Source organism: Triturus cristatus, chromosome 12 (genome assembly GCF_964204655.1).
Source record: "Triturus cristatus chromosome 12, aTriCri1.1, whole genome shotgun sequence".
NCBI classification, from domain to species: domain Eukaryota; kingdom Metazoa; phylum Chordata; class Amphibia; order Caudata; family Salamandridae; genus Triturus; species Triturus cristatus.
In genome coordinates this window covers 656,644,792-656,667,515 of record NC_140595.1, presented here as the reverse complement: position 1 = coordinate 656,667,515, position 22,724 = coordinate 656,644,792, and positions in this window count along the sequence as shown.

The following is a 22,724-nucleotide window of genomic DNA, read 5'->3' as shown; positions in this document are numbered from 1 at the left end:
TACACTAACTGGAACGTCACCCAATATATGTCTAGTCTTAATGATAAAGTTAAGAAAGGAAAGTCTTCACCCATTTGGACTATACCACATCAGGGCAACTTCTGCTTACAGATAAACGATCGCTCTTCTGACACTATACAAAGGAATAACTGCTCCTACACGTACGTTTATCCCTCTCAGAACTCGCCTCCTCTAGTGCCGTCTCAAGGCACCTATTTCATTTGCTATAATAGAGCTTATACATGGTTACCAACGGGTTTCTCCGGTACCTGTTATATAGCTTTTCTTCTTCCCCCAACTTACACCACTTCCGCAAATCATCATCGAAACAGATACGGCAGAGGGATTATTGATTCGAAGGACACAGCAGGACAAGAGGGAGGAGATTTCCTCAAAGGATTTCTTCCTTTCTGGGGTCCAATGGTCAACAGCAGAAATATAAGGCAACTGGTCCGTGTCGTAGAGACCACAATAGACATCACTGTAGGAGCCTTAAGTAACATCACGGCAGAACTACAGGCGGACCGTCTTATGACATTACAAAATCGAGTTGCCTTAGACTTTGTTCTTGCCGATCGTGGTGGAGTGTGCAAATTGATCGGGTCAAGTTGCTGTATTTTCATACCTAATGACGCTCCGACAGTATACCAAGCTACCTCCAAGTTGCACCTAATCTCTGAGTCGATTCACCAGGACGAAGGAGATTGGTCTTTCACGGAGTGGTTTTGGGGACTACTGTCCAAATGGGGTTGGAAAGCATTGACATTTCTTGGTATAATTCTGACCATTATTTTCTCCTGTTGCCTTTGTATGCACTGTGGTCCCGCTATCTGTGACCTTTGTGCTACTATGTGCATCCCAAAACCCAAACCACAAGTAACAGAAAACATAAGAATGATGGTACAGCAACAACTCGATGACCTCATGGCTATCGACATTGACTCAGATTAGCATGAGTCTATCTTGCCTGAGTTCTGGCAAAAGAAGGGTCTGAGGAACTTCGATTTCTGATCGCGATCGAATCGACCCGCCATTTTGTGCTCCGCCGCCTTTTTGTGTTGCCATCACTCAGGCAGCACGGCGAACAAAGTCTATTCTGCTTTTTCTGCAGCCTGGTGTCGAAATACGCTTTCTGCCTCTATTTGCAAAGCTGGTGTTAGGACTGGCAGAGTACACTAATCCCTGTCTGGCTTTCCTAATCCCCGTCTCAACTATCTGTTGATTCACACTATTCTTTCCTGACTTTATCTGGCCTTCACTGTCTTCTGCTAGCATTCTCTCGTTTCACAACTGTCCTCCAACACACACAAACATATCTCGCCACCTGCAAGTTAGTTACGAATCTGTTAATGAATTAGCTTGAGGGAGGGGTGACAAACATAGTTGGAGGAGAGGTTTCTTCGTGTCATCTGACACTTTCGTTTTCCAATTTCTCCTATTGGTTCTATCCTGTTTTCCAACTTTCCTTATTGCCTCTTTCTTGTATGTTCTGGGAGTGCATTTGGTCAATGTATATGAACCCTATATAGTATATAACCCTGTGCGCCACAGAGTGAAGTGGCAGTCTCCTGAGAACCTACTTTGCGTACTTCTGGGATAACTGTACTAGCTGCAGCTAAATAAATCTGTTCTAACAACGACAGAGTGTCCCCGTGTCTCTGTGTAGCTGGGCAGGAGAACTCCGGAGACTTGGGCGTACCCTGCGCCGCCAGGCCCAAAAGGTTCTGGTTCTTCACCCTGCCATGCTCATCTATCTCTGAACTAATCATTGTAAACGGCACACCTTTCTTTATGAGGATCATCACCCCTCTGGAACAGGAAGAGTAAGAGGAAGCCACCCTCAACCCAGCTCAACGAGCCCCTACATTTTTCTCGAGGATTTAGTTAGATGGGTTTCTTGTAGGAAAGCCACAAATACATCAAGCCTTTCCAAATACGCCAAAACAGAGTTAATTATCTTGGGTCAATTAAGCCCGCAAACATTCCATGTAAGAAACTTTATATTGCTACCCAAACCTGCCTCCTACCCATGTCATAATATATGTTGCCAACCATTTCGCACATGTCAGCTTTATTGCTTCAGAGGTAATGCCCTTAGAAAAGTTCAACCCCCCGCATCCCTCCTCCCCCAACATCCCCCACCATCACCCACCCACTTTAGCACCCCCAACTTTCTAAAGCCATCCCCTATTGAAAGGAACAGTCCCCCTGCAAAACAAAATGCCCTAAAGAACATACGGGGTACTCCCATAGGGGCGCGCCAGAGAACTACTCGCCTCCCACGAGAGCAGGAGGTGGCCGATCTGTCCTATATCAAATGCTGTATTGTCCCATTCATAGTGCTAGAACTCTAGTGCAACTAGGCAAATATCAGCTTGGATTGCACCCAATCAGCCCAGAACAAAACAAAACAGACAGCACAAAACAGTACTCAGTAGCCCCCCCACAATCAGCACAGACCCTGTCACATTACAAACAGTGTGCATAAACATTACTACTCTTCATCATCTGGGTCATTGGCGTATTAACGCCGCCACTTTTTTCGAATTTTTGGCATGTTCTAGCGCAGCCTTTAGATTGGTGAAAATCTTGAATGCCCCTTCTGGGCCAATTCTGAGGCGAGCGGGATATAGCATGGCAGATGGGATGCCCTCAGACTGTAATAGTTTCTTGACAGTTCAAAATTCTCTCCTCGCTGCCTGCACAGCCTCCGTAAATTCCAGATAGAAGGCCAGTGTATTCCCCTGAAAATTTATGGTGCCATTCTCCGTCGCCATCCGCAAGATAGCATCACGGTCTCTATAATTTAAGAGTCTGGCAATAATAGGGCACAGCATCGCGCCAGGCACTGGAAGTGCCGCCAATGAGCGATGCGTGCGCTCAACAATTAGTATAGGGGACACATTTTCTGATCCAAAAATATCTCTGATCATTGTCTCAACATGCACTTCCATTTTGCCTGTATTGGTTGACTCTAGTAAGCCGGTTATTCTGAGGTTGTTCTGTCTAGATCTAGCTTCTAAATCTTCATTTTTCGTCTGTATAAGTGCCAAAACTTTTTCCATATTTAGGGCTTTACTGGAAACTTCAGTCAGGCCGTCCTCAGTGTTGGATACCCTCTCTTCAACCTCCCTGATTCTGGTAGTTGGTTTTTCTAGCTTTTCAGACATATGGTCCATTCACTGATTTAATGCATCGATCTTTCCATCTATAGATTGAAGACTGTGCTGCATTGCTAGAAGCGTTGTTTCAAGTGAGGGTGGCACTCCCCCTGTGCATCTGCCTCCGAGTCTGACACTGCCTTAGACAGTGACCTGCTAGGTTTCTGTACCTCAAATGTGAGGCGAGGTTGAGACTTGTCTGTTTCCCCATGCTTTTATGCCAATCACGTGGGGGCCACAATCTGGTATTGCTCGCCTCTGGCTGCGCAGTTAGCTCTACACTTATAACCCACGTGCAAGCAGCAGTCTTGGGATTTATGTCGCCTCTCTTATCACATTGGTCTATTTATTAGCATTTACTCCTGGACTGTCGCACACACCTTCCAAATGTTAAGGTGCCACCTATTGCTGTGTTTGTAATCTGTGTCCTCTTTATATTGCTAACAATTACAGCCAAGAGGGACGTGCTCCCTGCCCAGATTCACTTTATAAACATGCCACTTTGTTGAGGTAAATATCTTATACCGTATGAGACTGGACTTTGCATGCACGCTCTATTGTACTTTGCCTCGAGTGACATTACTGTTCAGTTGTTCCTTTATTTATATGTCAGACCAGAGACAAGGCTCCACACTTCCACAGTGCTTGTTCAACACGCTCCACAATGCAGAACTCTAGGGGCCTAAGGAGAATCCTAATGTGCGTTCTCTCCACTGGCTGCTGACCGGTCCCAGTCCGATGTACTGCCTGCACCGCCGTCCACACCCTCGGGCAGGTCCATAGGCCGCAGCCCGCTCCTGGGCCCACACCCACCTCCGCAGCCACGGGTCCAGACCAAGCCACAATCCCACTCAATTTTTCCTGGCAGCGCTGTTCACTCTCCGGACTCTGCAGGGGCCACACTGGATGAGCAACAGGTCAGCGCGCTGTCCTTTCTTGCCTCTCTGTCCGCCATGCTTCCCTTCGTTGCACACAGCCATCCGGCAGTGCTTCCTGGCACTAATCCACCCCGATCAGCTCCGGGTTGCTTACTTTGCGGCAATGCGGATCAATGGACCCCGACTCTCGCCAAGTCTCTCCGTTCTTGCCAGCAACTGTGTCCACCTGCGTACCACACTACCTGCGAGTAGCTCATCAACAGTTTATGATCTCTACCTCCCGGTCAGAGATAGCTGCCATTTTACTTGCGGGAGCTGGTTCGTTCTCTCCCAATTTGCCATGCCGTGTCTGTCGTCAGCTTTTGTAAAATGCCCCAGATCTGCTCTAGGCTACTTAATGTCGCACTCGGTTCCCTTTTTCAGACTCGATGCAGCATATTTCAAGTGGATATTGGAAGGATTATTGATCGTATAGGCAGAGTTGCACTAAAGCCCAGCCATCTTGCTGTGCGCCCTCTAGTGCCCCCCGGACCCTGTTACTTAGAATACATTTTGCATGTTATAAGACAATTTTGATGATTACTTGCTAGAACAGAGAAGGGGTTAGAGATCTGCTTTAACCACCTCTAGTTTTTTTTCTGACCTAATCCCCATGTATTGTATGACTTTGGCTTTAGATGATATAAAGAGGAATGGCAAAATCTTAGAAGAGATAGCGATTCCTACCACAATGGCTTTGGGATTAGCGACAAAACAGAAAATGCCCACGCAAATATGTTAGTCCAGAATAGGATGGCTTTAGGTTACTGTCTGGTGGCAAAGGGGAAGGCTGTGCCATTGTAGAGACCGAGTGCTGCACACATCTCCACAATTTTCTGAACATACATAAGCAAATAATTCACATTAAAGAAAGTGAGTAGAAACTGCATGAAATGCAAGCAGACTCGAACTGAGTCCAAGTGGCATCTGGGTGTGGCTGATGGGGGCGCGATGGGGAGTGGGTCTTGGGCCTACCAGGAATGAAGATTTTTTAATCTTTCATTGTTATTATCTGGACTATGATCGCTCTCTATGTTACTATTAGATTAGTATGTGTAAGACCTGGGGTCACAAAGCCCTAAGGGGGTAACGTGACTCGAGCAGTTGGGCACCCAAAGGCTTGAGTGTAAAACGACCATACAACACACACATCCCCTGAAGCAGGAAACGCACACAATAATGGACGCCACACCGTAGGTTCAGTGAAAATCAAACAAGTTTATCTAAGCAGTTCGATTCAAATGCAGTTCATGAGATGACAATGGGCATTACTTGAATACATTGACATTAGAATCACCAGCATTTCATTATGGTGCCATAGGCAGTACCTGAATACGTTAGCGTCAGATCCACCAGCAATACACTATGATGCAATAGGCAGTACCTGAATACATTGGCGTCAGACTTCATCAGCAACTCATCATAGTTCCATTGGTAATACCTGGCGAGCCTGGGGGGAACGGTGAACACAGCGGTTAACCAGCGCGCTGCGCCCCTCCCACCACTAGCGTTTCAACCTGCCGTGGGTACCTTGCGCAGTATCTAGCGATTATCAGCGCTTGAAATAGGGCTGGAAAATGTAGCGCCACACATGGAAGACTACTAGCGCTTAAGCGCAGACTTTGAGGACCCAGCGCTACTCGGAATATCCAGGCACTAAGCACTTCAGAGCTGAATTTACAAACACAGCGAAACTCGTAATAATCAAACATTAACCATTGGTGAGCAGAACTTAGGAATACAGCGCTACTCGTAATAATCAAACATTAAGCATTGGAGAGCAGAGCTTAGGAATACACCGCTACTCGTAATGATCACACATTAGGCATTGGTGAGCAGAGCTTAGGAATACAGCGCTACTCGTAATAATCACACCTTAAGCCTTGGTGAGCAGAGCTTAGGAATACAGTGCTACTCGTAATGATCACACATTATTCATTGGTGAGCAGAGCTTAGGAATACAGCGCTACTCATAATGATCACACATTAAGCATTGGTGAGCAGAGCTTAGGAATACAGCGCTACTCGTAATAATCAGGCCGTAGGCACTTGGTCCCCGTTTACGCGGCAGTCTAGCAGCAAGGGGGGCAATCCCACGGAGGGGAATTAGAGTCTCCGATGCGTAGAGGGAGTCCCGCGGAGGGGATCCCGAGTCTCAGAGTGCGGAGCCGCTTCCGCTCGACAGGGGGCGCACCGGGTCCTTCCCAAGCCTCCCGGGGAGCAGGGGGGTGAGTCCCAGGCCTCCGCACGGCCACGCTACCTCCCAGCCCCCGGGGGTTACCTTCATCTCGGCGTCCGAGGAGTCTTCACCGCGGCAGGCGTTCTTCGCCGCTTCGGACTCCGCAATCGATCCCTCAGCGTCGGGGGCTGTCACGGCCTCTCACACCTCCGCCAGCAGCTGCGACGGCAGCGATGGGGCCCCGGGCTTCTCCGCGGGCCTCGTCGTGGGGATGGTGCAAGCTTCCGGCCTCCGGGCCGTGGCGGTGAGCGCGCTCTGGTCCCCGCGTCATGGGGGTGGGTCAAATTAAGCGGGAGAGCTCAGCGCTCAACGTGGATGGATGCAGGGACTCTCAGGCTAGGTCAGGGAGCGCAGGGGTCACAGCGCTAAGACCTGGTTGATCCCCAGCAGTCCAGCATTCAATCATAACGTGAAGTTTCAGCATTCAGTTTGGTCATGCAGTTTCAGCATTCAGTTCTGGCATGAAGTTTCAGCATTCAACTCTTGCGGCGCAGATGTCACTGGTGCCCTTGGGGGGTTCTGTTCCTTGGGGTTAGGGATTGAGTTGGTGACTAGTTCCTTCCTAGTCAAGCTTAGCAGGTGGCCCCTGGGTTCTCCTATCACTGGGCTAGATCAGTGGGCTGTACAGGATCCCTCACTCACTTAAAAGGCAGTGCCTAAGTCCTGTCACTTTCAGAGGCATAAGTCCCTGGCTAGGCCCTACCGCCTACACTCCTGCGTGGATTTTCCCCAGGTCTGCTTTACTCCCACTGGCCAACTGACCAGAAAATGTTCCCTCCCTCACTTATGTATCCCTAGGTCAGGTGACCTCTATCTAAGGCGGCAAAAGTAAAAACCCCACCTCCCTTCTAGAAGGTTCCAGCACATTCCAGGAGCTTCCCCATTCTACCTATGGGATAAAAAAGGCGGGCTGGTGTCGCAACATTGTTGTGGGGTCCCAGCCAGCTCCTGGCAGCTAGGGTGCTAATAGAAAAGACCACTCCGCAGTAGCAGGGGCCTGTGGCAGCCATCTTGGGAGAAGGGAGCACCTGCACCTTAACACTGATTGGCAATGAAAAGGCACCCGGAGACCTAAGTCCAACATCAAAATGAGGGTGGAAAAAATTAGGCGGGGAGACCACCCTAGGGCTGACAGGTCCCACACGCGTCCCCCCCAGCCGAAAGAGGGGAGAACTACCCAACCTCTAGGGAGTTCTCATCGCTAAGGCGGAAAAACCTGGAGAGACTGTCAGCATTGGCGTGGTCAACTCCGGGCCGATGTTCCACCCAAAGGTACATCCCCTGTAGGGAAATGGACCACCTCAACAACTTGGGGTTTTCGCCTCTCATCTGCATGAGCCAGCGAAGGGGGCAGTGGTCGGTCTGAACGAGGAAGTGAGTTCCAAAGAGATATGGCCTCAACTTCTTCAGAGCCCAGACCACCGCGAAGGCTTCTCTCGCAATGGTGCTCCATCGCCGTTCCCGAGGGAGGAGTCTTCTGGAGATGAAGGCCACTGGTTGATCTTGGCCCTCGGTGTTGAGTTGCGAGAGCACCGCACCTATGCCGTGCTCTGAGGCGTCTGTCTGTACAATGAATTCCTTACTTAAATCTGGAGTTGCGAGTACTGGAGCGGTACACATCGCATGTTTCAGCGTGTCAAATGCCTCCTGGCAAGCAGCTGTCCATATAACCTTGCGAGGTTGCTTCTTCGAGGTCAATTCTGTCAAGGGTGTTACGATGGTAACATATCCCTTGACGAACCGGCGGTAATACCCAGTGAGGCCGAGGAAAGCTCGGACCTCTGTTTGGGTCTTGGGGGGCTCCCAAGCCAAGATGGTCTCTATTTTGGCCTGGAGGGGTTGCACCTTACCTCCGCCCACCAGGTGTCCCAGGTACACGACACATCCCTGTCCAATCTGGCACTTGCTGGCTTTAATGGTTAGGCCAGCGCGTTGCAGCGCCTGCAATACCTCCTGGAGGTGCTGCAGATGGTCCTCCCAGGTGCTGCTGAAGACAGCTATGTCATCCAGGTAGGCCGCTGAGAAGGACTCCAGACCAGATAGTACCTGATTCACTAACCGCTGGAATGTGGCCGGAGCATTTTTGAGCCCAAAGGGCATCACTCGGAACTGAAAGTGGCCCTCGGGGGTGGAGAATGCTGTCTTCTCCCTTGCTCCATCGGCCATGGCAATCTGCCAATATCCGGATGTCAGGTCAATGGTGCTGAGGTACCGGGCTGCTCCCAGCTAGTCCACCAGCTCGTGTGCTCGTGGGATGGGGTGAGCATCTGTCTTCGTGACAGAGTTCATCCCCCTGTAGTCCACACAAAACCGAAGTTCCGGTGTGGTACCCGGTGGGGCCGCTTTCGGCACCAACACCACCGGACTAGCCCACGGGCTGCTGGAAGGTTCTATCACCCCCAGCTCCAACATCTTGGCTACCTCACGCTGGATGCTATCCTTCACTCGGTCAGAGAGCCGGTAAGACTTGTTCTTCACCGGGGGGCTGTCCCCTGTGTCCACATCATGGGTAGATGAGTGATTCCAGGCGTGAGGGAGAACAACGAGGCGAACTGTCCCAGGACATGGCGGCAGTCACTCTGTTGCTCTGGGGTCAAGGATGAGGAAAGGACTACACCTTCTACCGAGCCATCCTTCTCCTGTACCACTAGAAGGTCAGGAAGAGCTTCACTCTCTTCCTCTTCGCTCCCATCCGTCACCATAAGGAGAGCAAGCTCTGATCGCTCATGGTGCGGCTTCAGGCGGTTGACGTGGAATACCCTCAGGGGCTGTCGGGGGGTCTTTAGATCCACTACGTATGTGGTCTGGCCTCGTCGCTCCACAATGTCATACGGACCAGTCCACCGGTCCTGGAGGGCACAAAGCTCCCCAGGTTCCATGACCCACACCTTCTGTCCAACGTCCAACTCGACCGCCCGAGCGTTGCGGTCGTACCACTCCTTCATAACGGTCTGGCTAGCCTCTAGGTTCTCTGAGGCCGCCTTCCACAACTTGGCCATCTGGCTGCGGAACGCCAGCATGTAGCTGACAATGTCACGGGGAAGCTTCTGCGAAGTCTTCTCCCACCCCTCCTTCACTAAACTGAGGGGACCCCTAACGGGATGGCCATAGAGCAACTCAAACGGGCTGAACCCGACGCCCTTCTACGGTACCGCCCGGTAGGAGAACAACAAGCAGGGGAGGAGGACGTCCCATTTACGCCTCAAGCCCTCTGGCAGGCTCCGGATCATTCCCTTCAAGGTTTTGTTGAAGCGCTCTACGAGCCAGTTAGTCTGGGGGTGGTAAGGAGTGGAGAACCGGTAGGTCACTCCACACTCCTTCCACATGGCCTGCATATAGGCCGACATGAAATTCGTGCCCCTGTCCGACACCACGACCTTGGGGAATCCCACTCGGGTAAAAATTCCCAACAGTGCCCGCGCCACCACTGGTTCAGTGATGGTCCTCAGAGGAATAGCCTCTGGGTACCTAGTGGCGTGGTCCACCAAGACCAGAATGAACCGGTGTCCCGCTGCGGTCGGAGGGTCCAACGGCCCAACAATGTCTATGCCGACCCTCTCAAAAGGGGTCCCGACCACTGGGAGCGGTTCCAAAGGGACCTTCAATTTAGTCCCAGTCTTGCCACTTGCCTGGCAAGACTTGCAGGTCTTACAAAAGGTGTCTGAGGCGATCCTCATCCTGGGCCAATACAAATGTGGGACCAACTGCGCAAAGGTTTTGTCCTGGCCCAGATGTCCGGCTAAGGGTATCTCGTGCGCTAACTCCAGCAGGAAGGCCCGGTAACATTGGGGGACCACTATGGCCCTTGAAGATCCATGTACCGGCACCTTAGGTTCACTGTACAGGAGACCATCCTCCCAATACACATGATATCCGCCCGCCTCCTGACTGGCCACTTGGACTTCGGCCTGTCGCCGCATGCCTTCAAGCGTGGGGCACGCCCTTTGTGCCTGACTAAATTCCTCCCGGGTAGGCCCTCCTTCCACATGCCAGTCGGCAAGGGTCGGCAAGTCCCCCACGGGAATGACATCCACCTCCGCGGACTCCAGGGGCACCTCTGCGGCCTCCCCATCTACCTCACGGGGCGTGTCCTCTACCACCTTCTCCTCTCCACACTTGGCGTTGGGTTGGGCCATGATTCCAGCCTCCAACCCGGGGAGAGTTCTATGCCGGGCAGCCATGGACCGCGTGACTACGCAAGTCCACCCTGGTAATCCCAGCATCTCGGTATGAGCTCGAAACTCTACATCTCTCCATTTGGTGTGCTCCAGGTCATTCCCTAGCAAGCACCCCACAGGCAAGGCAGGGCTCACCGCAACTCTCAGTAGGCCTTTGACTCCTCCCCACTCAAATGGAACACGAGCCACTGGATAGTGACTCACACTGCTGTTAGCCAATACGGCCGGATGGAACTCCTCGGGGACTACTTGGTCTGGGGACACCAGCCGCCTCACTACGGTGGTCATGCTGGCACCTGTGTCCCTCAGAGCCTCCACCTCCTCCCCGTTAACTTTCACCCTCTGCTGATATTTAGCAGTGTTCGGGGGCAGGAACACTACGGGGACCACCTCTCTATCCCCGAGTAAAACCAGGGTCAGGCCTGTCCACTCCCCTTCCCTATCTAAGGGCAGCTCCACCCCAAGCGCTACACTACTTACCCCGGGGCTTTTCCCGCCCGGTGGGGCTGGGGGTCACTTGCGACACTTGGGATCTCCTTTGTAGTGTCCAATCTCCCCACATTCGTAGCACCTCACAATCCTTGGCTGCTGACTCCTGTCAGGGTAAGTGGGTTTTGTGGAATTGGACGGGGGTGGGGTTCCTACTCCTCTCCCAAACTTATTTTGGGGGCCTTTCGAGAACTCCACCTTTTTATCTCCCCCCTCTTTCTTCTGGGGAAAACCCTGTCCGCCTTTCGAGCCATCTCCCCCGGGGCCCTTGTGAAACACCCGGGTGCTCACCCAAATATCTGCCTCCTCCGCAAGCTCACGGGGATCCGTTAACTTGCGGTCCACCAGATGTTGGCGCAGCTCCGGAAAGCACTTATCCAAGAGGTGCTCCCTTAAAAAAAGATTGTACAACCCTTGGTAGTCCTGAACCTCGCTGCCACGCACCCAACCATCTAGTGCCTTACGGGCATAGTAAAAAAAAAACACCCAATTCTGTGTGGACAGCTTATGGCTGCCACGGAACTTCTGCCTGTACCTCTCGGGGTTGAGACCAAATTTCTTGAGTAAGGCCTCCTTCATGGGGGCATACCTGACCTGATCCGCCTTGGCTAAGTATAACAGGGTGTCCCTGACATTGGGAGGTATATAGCGATACAAGCCCCCTCCCCAATTGCTCTCGGGAACCCCATGGGCTGTCAAGGCCACCTCGTATGCCTCCAACCACTTGGCAATATCGTCCCCCACTGTGTAGCTGGCAATGACTTCTTTGGGTAAATAAAATTTTGACTCATGGGACTCTCTTGGTACGCTGCCACTATTGTCCTTATTGGACACATTTAACTGGAGGGCGCGCAGCTCCAACTCCTTCAGCTGAAGCTCGTGCGCCAGCTTCTTTTCCTCCATTGCCCATCTCTTGTTTTCTCTCTCTTGTTCCAATTTGGCCAGCTCCCACTTTAACTGCCTCTCCTCCCTCCTGTCTTCATACTCCTCTGGAGATGCGCTCCTCCTAGACCCTGTCCTACTACTGGCCCCAGAACGTCTCCCTGTGGGCACATTTTCGGACACATCTACATTGAGTATGTCTAGGACTTCCTGGGCGCTCTCCTCCTGAGGTGCATCTGGCGCCTCCTGTCCCTCATCCTCTCTCCCCTCTGGGTGGGCCTCTACCCATGCCCTTAAGGCGGTACGGAGTTCCGGTCCTTTGGCCCTCCGCACCCCAGGCACCCCCATCCCCTGCCCGAATTCCCTCAGTTGCCTTACAGTGTACCCCTCGAGGTCGGCTAACCGGAACTCCATCGTGACAGGTGGGGACCTAGATACTAAGGAAGAAAAACTCTAGGATATGGGTGACAGTTACCAGCTAACCAGGATTTTACACCCTCAGTCTGGACAGTGGAATATAATTAGTGCAGTAATCACAGTTGCAGAGCTTAAATACACTAGGCATTTAATTGTGGCGCCCTCCGCTTCACGGAAGGGTGCTGTATGGTCACAGGTCCTAATCCCACCGCTCGCCACCAATGTAAGACCTGGGGTTTCAAGCCGTAAGGGGGTAACGTGACTCGAGCGGTTGGGCACCCAAAGGCCTGAGTGTAAAGCGACCATACAACACACACATCCCCTGAAGCAGGAAACGCACACAATAATGGACGCCACACCGTAGGTTCAGTGAAAATCAAACAAGTTTATCTAAGCAGTTCGATTCAAATGCAGTTCATGAGATGACAATGGGCATTACTTGAATACATTGACATTAGAATCACCAGCATTTCATTATGGTGCCATAGGCAGTACCTGAATACGTTAGCGTCAGATTCACCAGCAATACACTATGATGCAATAGGCAGTACCTGAATACATTGGCGTCAGACTTCATCAGCAACTCATCATAGTTCCATTGGTAATACCTGGCGAGCCTGGGGGGGAACGGTGAACACAGCGGTTAACCAGCGCGCTGCGCCCCTCCCACCACTAGCGTTTCAACCTGCCGTGGGTACCTTGCGCAATATCTAGCGATTATCAGCACTTGAAATAGGGCTGGAAAATGTAGCGCCACACATGGAAGACTACTAGCGCTTAAGCGCAGACTTTGAGGACCCAGCGCTACTCGGAATATCCAGGCACTAAGCACTTCAGAGCAGAACTTACAAACACAGCGCTACTCGTAATAATCAAACATTAACCATTGGTGAGCAGAACTTAGGAATACAGCACTACTCGTAATAATCAAACATAAAGCATTGGAGAGCAGAGTTTAGGAATACAGCGCTACTCGTAATGATCACACATTAAGCATTGGTGAGCAGAGCTTAGGAATACAGCGCTACTCGTAATAATCACACCTTAAGCCTTGGTGAGCAGAGTTTAGGAATACAGCGCTACTCGTAATGATCACACATTAAGCATTGGTGAGCAGAGCTTAGGAATACAGCGCTACTCGTAATAATCAGGCCGTAGGCACTTGGTCCCCGTTTACGCAGCAGTCTAGCAGCAAGGGGGGCAATCCCACGGAGGGGAATCAGAGTCTCTGATGCGCAGAGGGAGTCCCGCGGAGGGGATCCCGAGTCTCAGAGTGCTGTGCCGCTCCCGCTCGACAGGGGGCGCACCGGGTCCTTCCCAAGCCTCCCGGGGAGCAGGGGGGTGAGTCCCAGGCCTCCGCACTGCCATGCTACCTCCCAGCCCCCGGGGGTTACCTTGATCTCGGCGTCCGAGGAGTCTTCACCGCGGCAGGCGTTCTTCGCCGCTTCGGACTCCGCAGTCGATCCCTCAGCGTCGGGGGCTGTCACGGCCTCTCACACCTCCGCCAGCAGCTGCGACGGCAGCGATGGGGCCCCGGGCTTCTCCGCGGGCCTCGTCGTGGGGATGGTGCAAGCTTCCGGCCTCCGGGCCGCGGCGGTGAGCGCGCTCTGGTCCCCGCGTCAGGGGGGTGGGTCAAATTAAGCGGGAGAGCTCAGTGCTCAGCGTGGATGGATGCAGGGACTCTCAGGCCAGGTCAGGGAGCGCACGGGTCACAGCGCTAAGACCTGGTTGATCCCCAGCAGTTCAGCATTCAATCGTAACGTGAAGTTTCAGCATTCAGTTTGGTCATGCAGTTTCAGCATTCAGTTCTGGCATAAAGTTTCAGCATTCAGTTCTGGCATGAAGTTTCAGCATTCAGTTCTGGCATGAAGTTTCAGCATTCAGCTCTTGCGGCGCAGATGTCACTGGCGCCCTTGGGGGGTTCTGTTCCTTGGGGTTAGGGATTGAGTTGGTGACTAGTTCCTTCCTAGTCAAGCTTAGCAGGTGGCTCCTGGGTTCTCCTATCACTGGGCTAGATCAGTGGGCTGTACAGGATCCCTCACTCACTTAAAAGGCAGTACCTAAGTCCTGTCACTTTCAGAGGCATAAGTCCCTGGCTAGGCCCTACCGCCTACACTCCTGCGTGGATTTTCCCCAGGTCTGCTTTACTCCCACTGGCCAACTGACCAGAAAATGTTCCCTCCCTCACTTATGTATCCCTAGGTCAGGTGACCTCTATCCAAGGCGGCAAAAGTAAAAACCCCACCTCCCTTCTAGAAGGTTCCAGCACATTCCAGGAGCTTCCCCATTCTACCTATGGGACAAAAAAGGCGGGCTGGTGTCGCAACATTGTTGTAGGGTCCCAGCCAGCTCCTGGCAGCTAGGGTGCTACTAGAAAAGACCACTCCGCAGTAGCAGGGGCCTGTGGCAGCCATCTTGGGAGAAGGGAGCACCTGCACCTTAACACTGATTGGCAATGAAAAGGCGCCCGGAGACCTAAGTCCAACATCAAAATGAGGGTGGAAAAAATGAGGCATGATCAAAAATAGATGGGGAAACCACCCTAGGGCTGACAGGTCCAACAGTATGTTTATTATCCAATGTTCATGCAATAATAAATGCAGTGCCAAATTACACTTGCTACTTCTCAGTATGATGAAGGCGGTTCTTAGGATGAAAATAGCAAAAAATGGAGAGACTGTATTCTACTGAGTATCTGTAGATTTGTTTTTCCTCACAGGTGGAAAAAAAGGAGGGAGTGCGCTGTGAAAACATATTTCTTATGCAACATTGCACCCAATATAAACACGAAGAGAAATGTTTATATTCAATGCATGAAATATGCTAAACCACTATGAATGTGTGGGAGCTGAAATAGAAATATAGAAATAATACCACAGATACAACTGTCAGCACAGAAGATTGTAGAATTTATTGGAGACCAATAGAAAATGCGATCACGTGCAGCACGGAGACAGCCAGCATAGTCACTGATGTTTTATAATTGCACGTGTATGTGCACAAAACAAAAAATTCTTATTTTAAGTTATGCTCATGTTATAGTGTACATGGGCGCAGCGCTGCAGGCTGTTTTATGCTTGTAACTTGTCCCTGGCTTCCACGAATGTGGGAAATGTAAGGCCTGTGCATCTAGCCAGAATATCAAAAGGTATAATCTCCCAACAGGTAATACAGCTGAAATCCACAAGTTCATGAATTGCAACAGCGATTATGTGGTATATGTGTTGGTGTGTGTGTGGGCTACGGTACATGGTAAGTACCATTTTCCCCGTGAAAAAGAGGATTTTAGAGCATTTGCGCGCCATCAGAAACCATGACTTTACATATGCTGTAGCGAAACTCTGTGACCAAGTACATAGAAATATCACTGAAATTGGTTCTAAAATCTCCTATTTTGGTGTTGACAGGGTTCTGCAGCATGCGAGAGCAGGAGACGTGAACGAAAGCTAAGGCCCTTGGAGTCCGAATAGGTCATCCGGCTCGGCACAAGACACCCTGGTGGACTCAACTATGATGAGGAGCTCCATGTTCATCTAGAGTAGCAGTGAGGTAAAAACCCCAAGGTGGCTTCCATTTTCTCAATTGGACACATGGCGTTGTTTTTTCCAGATTGCGCAGGCGCAGTAAGAGTGTAATGGTATCTGTTGGTGTGAGGGACGATATGGTGGGGGAGGTGGTTCTCCTAGTATACAAACACAGGAACTCGCTTAGGAGGTGAAGAATCGGGTTTTATTGGCTCAACAACGCCTTTCTGTAGTGTTCTGGACGATGTCTGTTTCTCGAGGTGTCGAAGTCCGGATCAAGGGTTCCTCTGTAGAGACCTTTTCTCCGTCCGGTTTGCCGTAGGGATAGTCTCCTCGTCCGTCCGTGACCCAGGGAAGAGATACACAGGGACACAAAGGTAAGTAGGGTTGCAGGGACCAAGGGCGCTTTGAGGGGGGAAGGGTTGTGAGGGATCACCGGGACTACCACCAACTGCCGTGACTTGTATAACCCAGACGAGATAAGGAGGTGAACATAGGCACAGAAGGCTGGAGGGGGGTGAGTGTAGTTGATCCACAGAAAAAGAATCCCCAACACTCAGGCTCCCCGTATTCCCGTGACCTCCCACATCCTATTCAACCCGTCCCTCCCCGTGCTTGCGACAGGCTCAAGATACGATCACGTACCTTTCCCAGCCACGCTCCTCCAGGAACGTGGCGGGGCGAGTAGCGTATCCGTTGGCCTCCTGGCTCCGTCGGCGCCGTCTCTCGGACTCCGCACTCTCCTTCAGTCGTCTCTCGTCCTCCACTGCTCACTCGCTCCTGCTCCGTCTCCTTCGCGCGGCTCTCCTTACTTCCTCCGGCTTTCGCGTCCTCCTCTTCTTCCGGGTTCTTCTTACGAGGGCTCGGGGTCTCTGATTGGACGGCGGCTTCTGACGTGCAGAATGTCGGCTCCTCCCCAAGGGGTTCTCTGGTGGAGTTAAAGGGCCCGTACGAGTCCTGTGGCCAGGGCGTAAAGGAACAATCAGGAATCCCTTCGGCTTGTTTGTCCGAAGCCGTGCCCCCAGTAGTGCCCCCGTGACAGTTGGTATACACCCGTGGCTTTTTGTTTTCAAGATAGGACTTTGTTGTTTGTTTCTAGCATAATTTCTTTTTGGCACTTTTTCTTATTATACTTGGTTGCATCCTAACTCGGACACTTGTCCAGCACTAGGGAAGACAGTTTTGAATGTCCTCCAACTGTAGACAGCAAAAACAGTTTGGTATGAACTCAGCCACTGGGCCATAAATACCATTTTTTGCTTTGCAGTAGAATGTTTAAATTACAACTATGTTTGGATAGCACACATGAGCACACCTGATTTGTATATTGTGTTACCCGTAGCATATTCGGGACGTTTTCTGAATTTAATAGCAATTTGGTGTACAATAACCGTATTTCTTTTCAATTGTAACTTTATGCACTATGAGCTGTACTCACATTGTGAGTCTTCCTTTCACTGGAAATTGTAAAGTCTTTCTTGCATGTCCATTAACAATGACTGGAATTGTTAATAGGAGAGGAGCACTTCCGGGTGTTTGAAGTGACTTCGAGGAAGAGCGTGTTGCTCAAAACGTGTCAGTCATTAAACTGAATTTCTCCTTAAATCCTTGAGTGCGGCTCTTCTCTTGCACGGCAACGGCGCAAGAGTGTTTGCTTAATTGAGATGCTGGTCCTGCGTCCGCCGAGCAGGCACCAACCTTGCGTGGTGGAAGAGGTCAGAAGAAACAGCAGGGGCTGTTTGCCAAGATATATATAAATTCACTGAAAAAACCATAGGCTTCAGGAACATTATAGTTAGTTGGACATTTCCCTCGTACAAAACCATAGAAATTCCGAAGTTATAGTTAGTTCAGCTAACTATAACTCGCGCCCCCGCAATGCACTGCTGAGGACGTCACATATTACATCATTCATGACATGGTCAGTGACATCATTGATGACATCTCAAAGTACATCACTGATGACATCATCCAGTGACTGTGTGTTTCCGTAAAGTTAAAAAAAAATTATATATATGCCAAGCTGTATTGAAGAATGAGGGGGTGTATGAGTGTCTGCTGTATGGAGGATTTAGTAGGTACATGACTGACTGTATAAGTGAGTGATTAAATGTGTTTTTCTGAATGCATGGGTTAGTGACTAAACTGTGTGAAAGTCTGTATCAGTCAGTCTGTTGTTGTGCAAGCTGCTGCATGGGTTGGTGAGTAGCTGCAGGAGTGTCTATATGGGTTATTGATTGCTTGCCTGAGTATTTGTATGGCTGCCTGAGTGTGTGTGTGGGTGGGTGGGAGGTGCGTAACTCTGTGCATAGATGTGTGAGTGGTTGATTCACTGGGTGTATGGGTTCAAAAGTGCATGTGGAAACAGCTGTATGGGTGGGTGAGTGTGTGTATGGGTGTGTTGGTGAGTGAATGGATGTCTCAGTGGTACATGTGCAAGTAAGTACAGATGTAAACGGCAGTATATGTGAGTGATGGTGTAAATAAATAACTAACTATATGTGAGAGTCAGTAATTGTGAGAGTGGCTGCATGGATGAGTTTGTATTTGTGATTCTATAAGAGAGTAATTATGTGTTAGTATCTGTATGAATAAGTGAGGTGGTCTGTATAACTGTATAGGTGAGTAAATAGAAGTATGATTGATTCTTTGCATGTGTGTTAGTAACTCTGGATATTTGACAGTGTGAGTGTCTGTATAGGTGTATGAGTGCATATGATAGTGTTTTATTGATGAGTGACTGCATGTATGAGTGACTGTATGGGTGAATGAGTGGATGCGTGTGCAGACCTCTGAATCAGTCAGCACCTATTTAGTAACTGGTATTGATGTGTCTATTTTTTTGAAAATGGTAGTCTGTATTTTAGAGTGGGTGTATCCAAGGTTATATTCAGGTGTGAGTAGGTGCATCAGATTTTCACGTGGATGATGTCATCAGTGATGTCATCAGTGATTTCATTTGAGATGTCATCAGTGATGTCACTGACCATGTCATGAATGATGTAATATGTGACGTCATCAGCAGTGCATTGCGGGGGGAGCGAGTTATAGTTAGCTGAACTAACCATAACACCAGAATTTCTATGGTTTTGTACAAGTGAAATGTCCAACTAACTATAACATGCCTGAAACCTATGGTTTTTTAGTGAATTTCTATGGTTTTTTAAATGCTAATTTATAACTATAACGTGCCTGAAACCTATGGTTTTTTCAATGAATTGGAAAGGTTTTTTAAATGAAAATTTGTAAGTCTAATGTACCTCAAGCCTATGTTTTTTTATTTTATATATATATATATATATATATATATATATATATATTTAAAAACATTGTGAATAATTTTTAGTTAGGAAATCTATATTCATTCTTTTTTTGTAATATTATACAGAAGTCGCGCACTCTTTGCGCATCCTACACGATGGCTGCGCGCATTCCGGTAGCCATTTTGAAAAGTCGCGCTGGGGTCGCGACTTTGGCGTAATTTGTAAAGTATGAAATATCTTTAAATTAATTATAAAAGTTTTCCTTTCAGTGTTTGTCTAAATTTCATAATAAAAGTATTTTTAAAGTAATATTTTCAATATAATTTAGATGAAAGTAAAGTTACGAAATGCGCGGTGTAGCCGCTTAATGTGCACAACATCTCCCCACGCATATTTCCAGGGTCGTGCCGTGATCGCACTGAGATCGAGCCGAAGTTGAGACTTCGGCGTACTTTTAAAGTTGAAAAAATAACTATAGAAAGTATGAATATAATATTTGACTGTACAGTTTTGCTAATATACTTATTAAAAGTTTATAGAAATTTTTATTTATAGTGTATAATGATATATATGATTTTCGCGGGTGCGCAAAGGGTGCGTGACGAGTGCGTGCACCCTACGCGCCTTCAAGTCAGCAGAAGAAAACAGGATTCTGATTGGTTGAAATCAATTTCATTGTGAAAGAGGGAGGATCCATCCTTCTGATATTTCCCTTACTTTTTGTCCTTGATAGAGAGAAGACCTGTTTCTTGCTTCTCTTTATATTGATATACCGTTTTTTGTGTGTGTGTTTGTTTATTTTTAATACAACTATGGCTTCTAGTTTTGCCGAAGTTGATCCACTTGCAGCAGAGAAGGAAGAACAGATGGTGCAGCAGAAGAAGAAAAGAAAGGAAAGCATTGTTTGGTCCTTTCTTAGTGTACAAGAGGACCTACGATTGATGCCGCTCCTGCCTCCCGTAACCTAGAATGGCACAGTACGGTCAAACTGCGGTGCGACGCACACTGGTTGACCTCTCATGGCACTGCTCCACACTTCGGGGAGGACGCTTTCCATTAGCTGTGTTTTCTGATGACGTGTCGCGCCGGCCCCATCCAACAACAGAACTCCTTTAGATCGAAACCGACTCTTCCACTCTCTCACCGGAAGTGAAACCAGGCCACGCGGACACCTTCACAATACAACAGCCGGGAATGCACTTTTCGGCAAAAAAACACCTTCCTTCATCCTAATCAAATAAAAGACTCACTGAAGAACAGGGGCCAGCATCGATCGGTAAACAGCTGTTACAACGACTTTTACCATGCATGCGCTGTACATCGCGAAGTCATTACTACGCATTTTTTTAGAACGCATGGTCATTTACCACACATGCTTTTACAACGAATTTCGTTCTAATAAAATGTAGACGATCTACGTCGTTGTAAGGAAACATAGACTGCTCCATTTCCTCACAACGACATGCACCGCCCCTCGTAAAGCAGGAACCACGAGGAGTGACAGGTAAGGGGGATTGGGCATGGGGTGGGGTTACTTTTCTAGGGTTTAGGGTAGTGCAGTGGTGTTTGGGTAGTGTAGGGGTCGTGGTGGGGGTAGTGTTTAAAGGTTTAGGGTAGTGCAGTGGTGTTTGTGTAGTAGAGGGGGTCGTGCTGGGGGTAGTGTTTTAGGGTTTAGGGTAGTGCAGTGGTGTTTGGGTAGTGTAGGGGGTCATGCTGGGGTAGTGTTTTAGGGTTTAGGTTAGTGCAGTGGTGTTTGTGTAGTGTAGGAGGTTGTGCTGGAGGTAGTGTTTTAGGGTTTAGGGTAGTGCAGTGGTGTTTGGGTAGTGTAGGGGTCGTGCTGGGGGTAGTTATTTAGGGTTTAGGTTAGTGCAGTGGTGTTTTTGTAGTGTAGGGGGTCGTGCTGGGGGTAGTGTTTTAGGGTTTAGGGTAGTGCGGTGGTGTTTGTGTGGTTTAGGGGGTCGTGCTGGGGGCAGTGTTTTAGGGTTTAGGGGAGTGAAGTGGTGTTTGTGTAGTGTAGTGGGTAGTGTTTTAGGGTTTAGGGTAGCGCAGTGGTGTTTGGGTAGTTTAGGGGTCGTGCTGGGGGTAGTGCTTTAGGGTAGCGCAGTGGTGTTTGGGTAGTGTAGGGGGTCATGCTGGGGTTAGTGTTTTAGGGTTTAGGGTAGTGCAGTGGTGTTTGTGTAGTGAAGGGGGTCGTGCTGGGGGTAGTGTTTTAGGGTTTAGGGTAGTGCAGTGGTGTTTGTGTAGTGTAGGGGGTCCTGTTTTAGGGTTTAGGGTAGTGCAGTGGTGTATGGGTAGTGTAGGGGGGTCGTGCTGGGGGTAGTGTTTTAGGGTTTAGGGTAGTGCAGTGGTGTTTGTGTAGTGTAGGGGGTCCTGTTTTAGGGTTTAGGGTAGTGCAGTGGTGTATGGGTAGTGTAGGGGGGTCGTGCTGGGGGTAGTGTTTTAGGGTTTAGGGTAGTGCAGTGGTGTTTGGGTAGTGTAGGAGGTCGTGCTGGGGGTAGCGTTTTAGGGTTTAGGGTAGTGCAGTGGTGTTTGGGTAGCATAGGGGGTCATGCTGGGGTAGTGTTTTAGGGTTTAGGGTAGTGTGGTGGTATTTGTGTAGTGTAGGGGGTCGTGCTGGGGGCAGTGGTTTAGGGTTTAGGTTAGGGCAGGGATGTTTGTGTAGTGTAGTGGGTCGTGCTGGGGGTAGTGTTTTCGGGTTTAGGGTAGCGCAGTGGTGTTTGGGTAGTGTAGGGGTCGTGCTGGGGGTAGTGTTTTAGGGTGTAGGTTAGTGCAGTGGTGTTTTTGTAGTGTAGGGGGTCGTGCTGGGGGTAGTGTTTTAGGGTTTAGGGTAGTGCAGTGGTGTTTGGGTAGTGTAGGGGTTGTGCTGGGGTAGTGTTTTAGGGTTTAGGGGAGTGCAGTGGTGTTTGGGTAGTGTAGGGGGTGGTGCTGGGGGTAAATGTAGGGTTTAGGGTAGTGCAGTGGTGTTTGGGTAGTGTAGGGGGTGGTGCTGGGGGTAGATTTAGGGTTTAGGGTAGTGCAGTGGTGTGTTGGTAGTGTAAGGGGTCGTGCTGGGGGTAGATTTAGGGTTTAGGGTAGTGCAGGAGTGTTTGTGTAGTGTAGGGGTCATGCTAGGGGTTGTGTTTTAGGGTAGTGCAGTGGTGTTCGGGTAGTTTAGGGGGTCATGCTGGGGTAGTGTTTTAGGGTTTAGGGTAGTGCGGTGGTGTTTGGGTTGTGTAGGAGGTCGTGCTGGGGGTAGTGTTTTAGGGTTTAGGGTAGTGCAGTGGTGTTCGGGTAGTTTAGGGGGTCGTGCTGGGGTAGTGTTTTAGGGTTTAGGGTAGTGCGGTGGTGTTTGGGTTGTGTAGGAGGTCGTGCTGGGGGTAGTGTTTTAGGGTTTAGGGTAGTGCAGTGGTGTTTGTGTAGTGTAGGGGGTAGTGCAGTGGTGTTTGGGTAGCATAGGGGGTCATGCTGGGGGTAGTGTTTTAGGGTTTAGGGTAGTGCAGTGGTGTTTGGGTAGTATAGGGGGTTGTGCTGGTGTAGTGTTTTAGGGTTTAGGGTAGTGTGTTGGTGTTTGTGTAGTGTAGGGGCCGTGCTGGGGGGCAGTGTTTTAGGGTTTAGGTTAGTGCAGTGATGTTTGTGTAGTGTAGGAGGTTGTGCTTGGGGCAGTGTTTTAGGGTT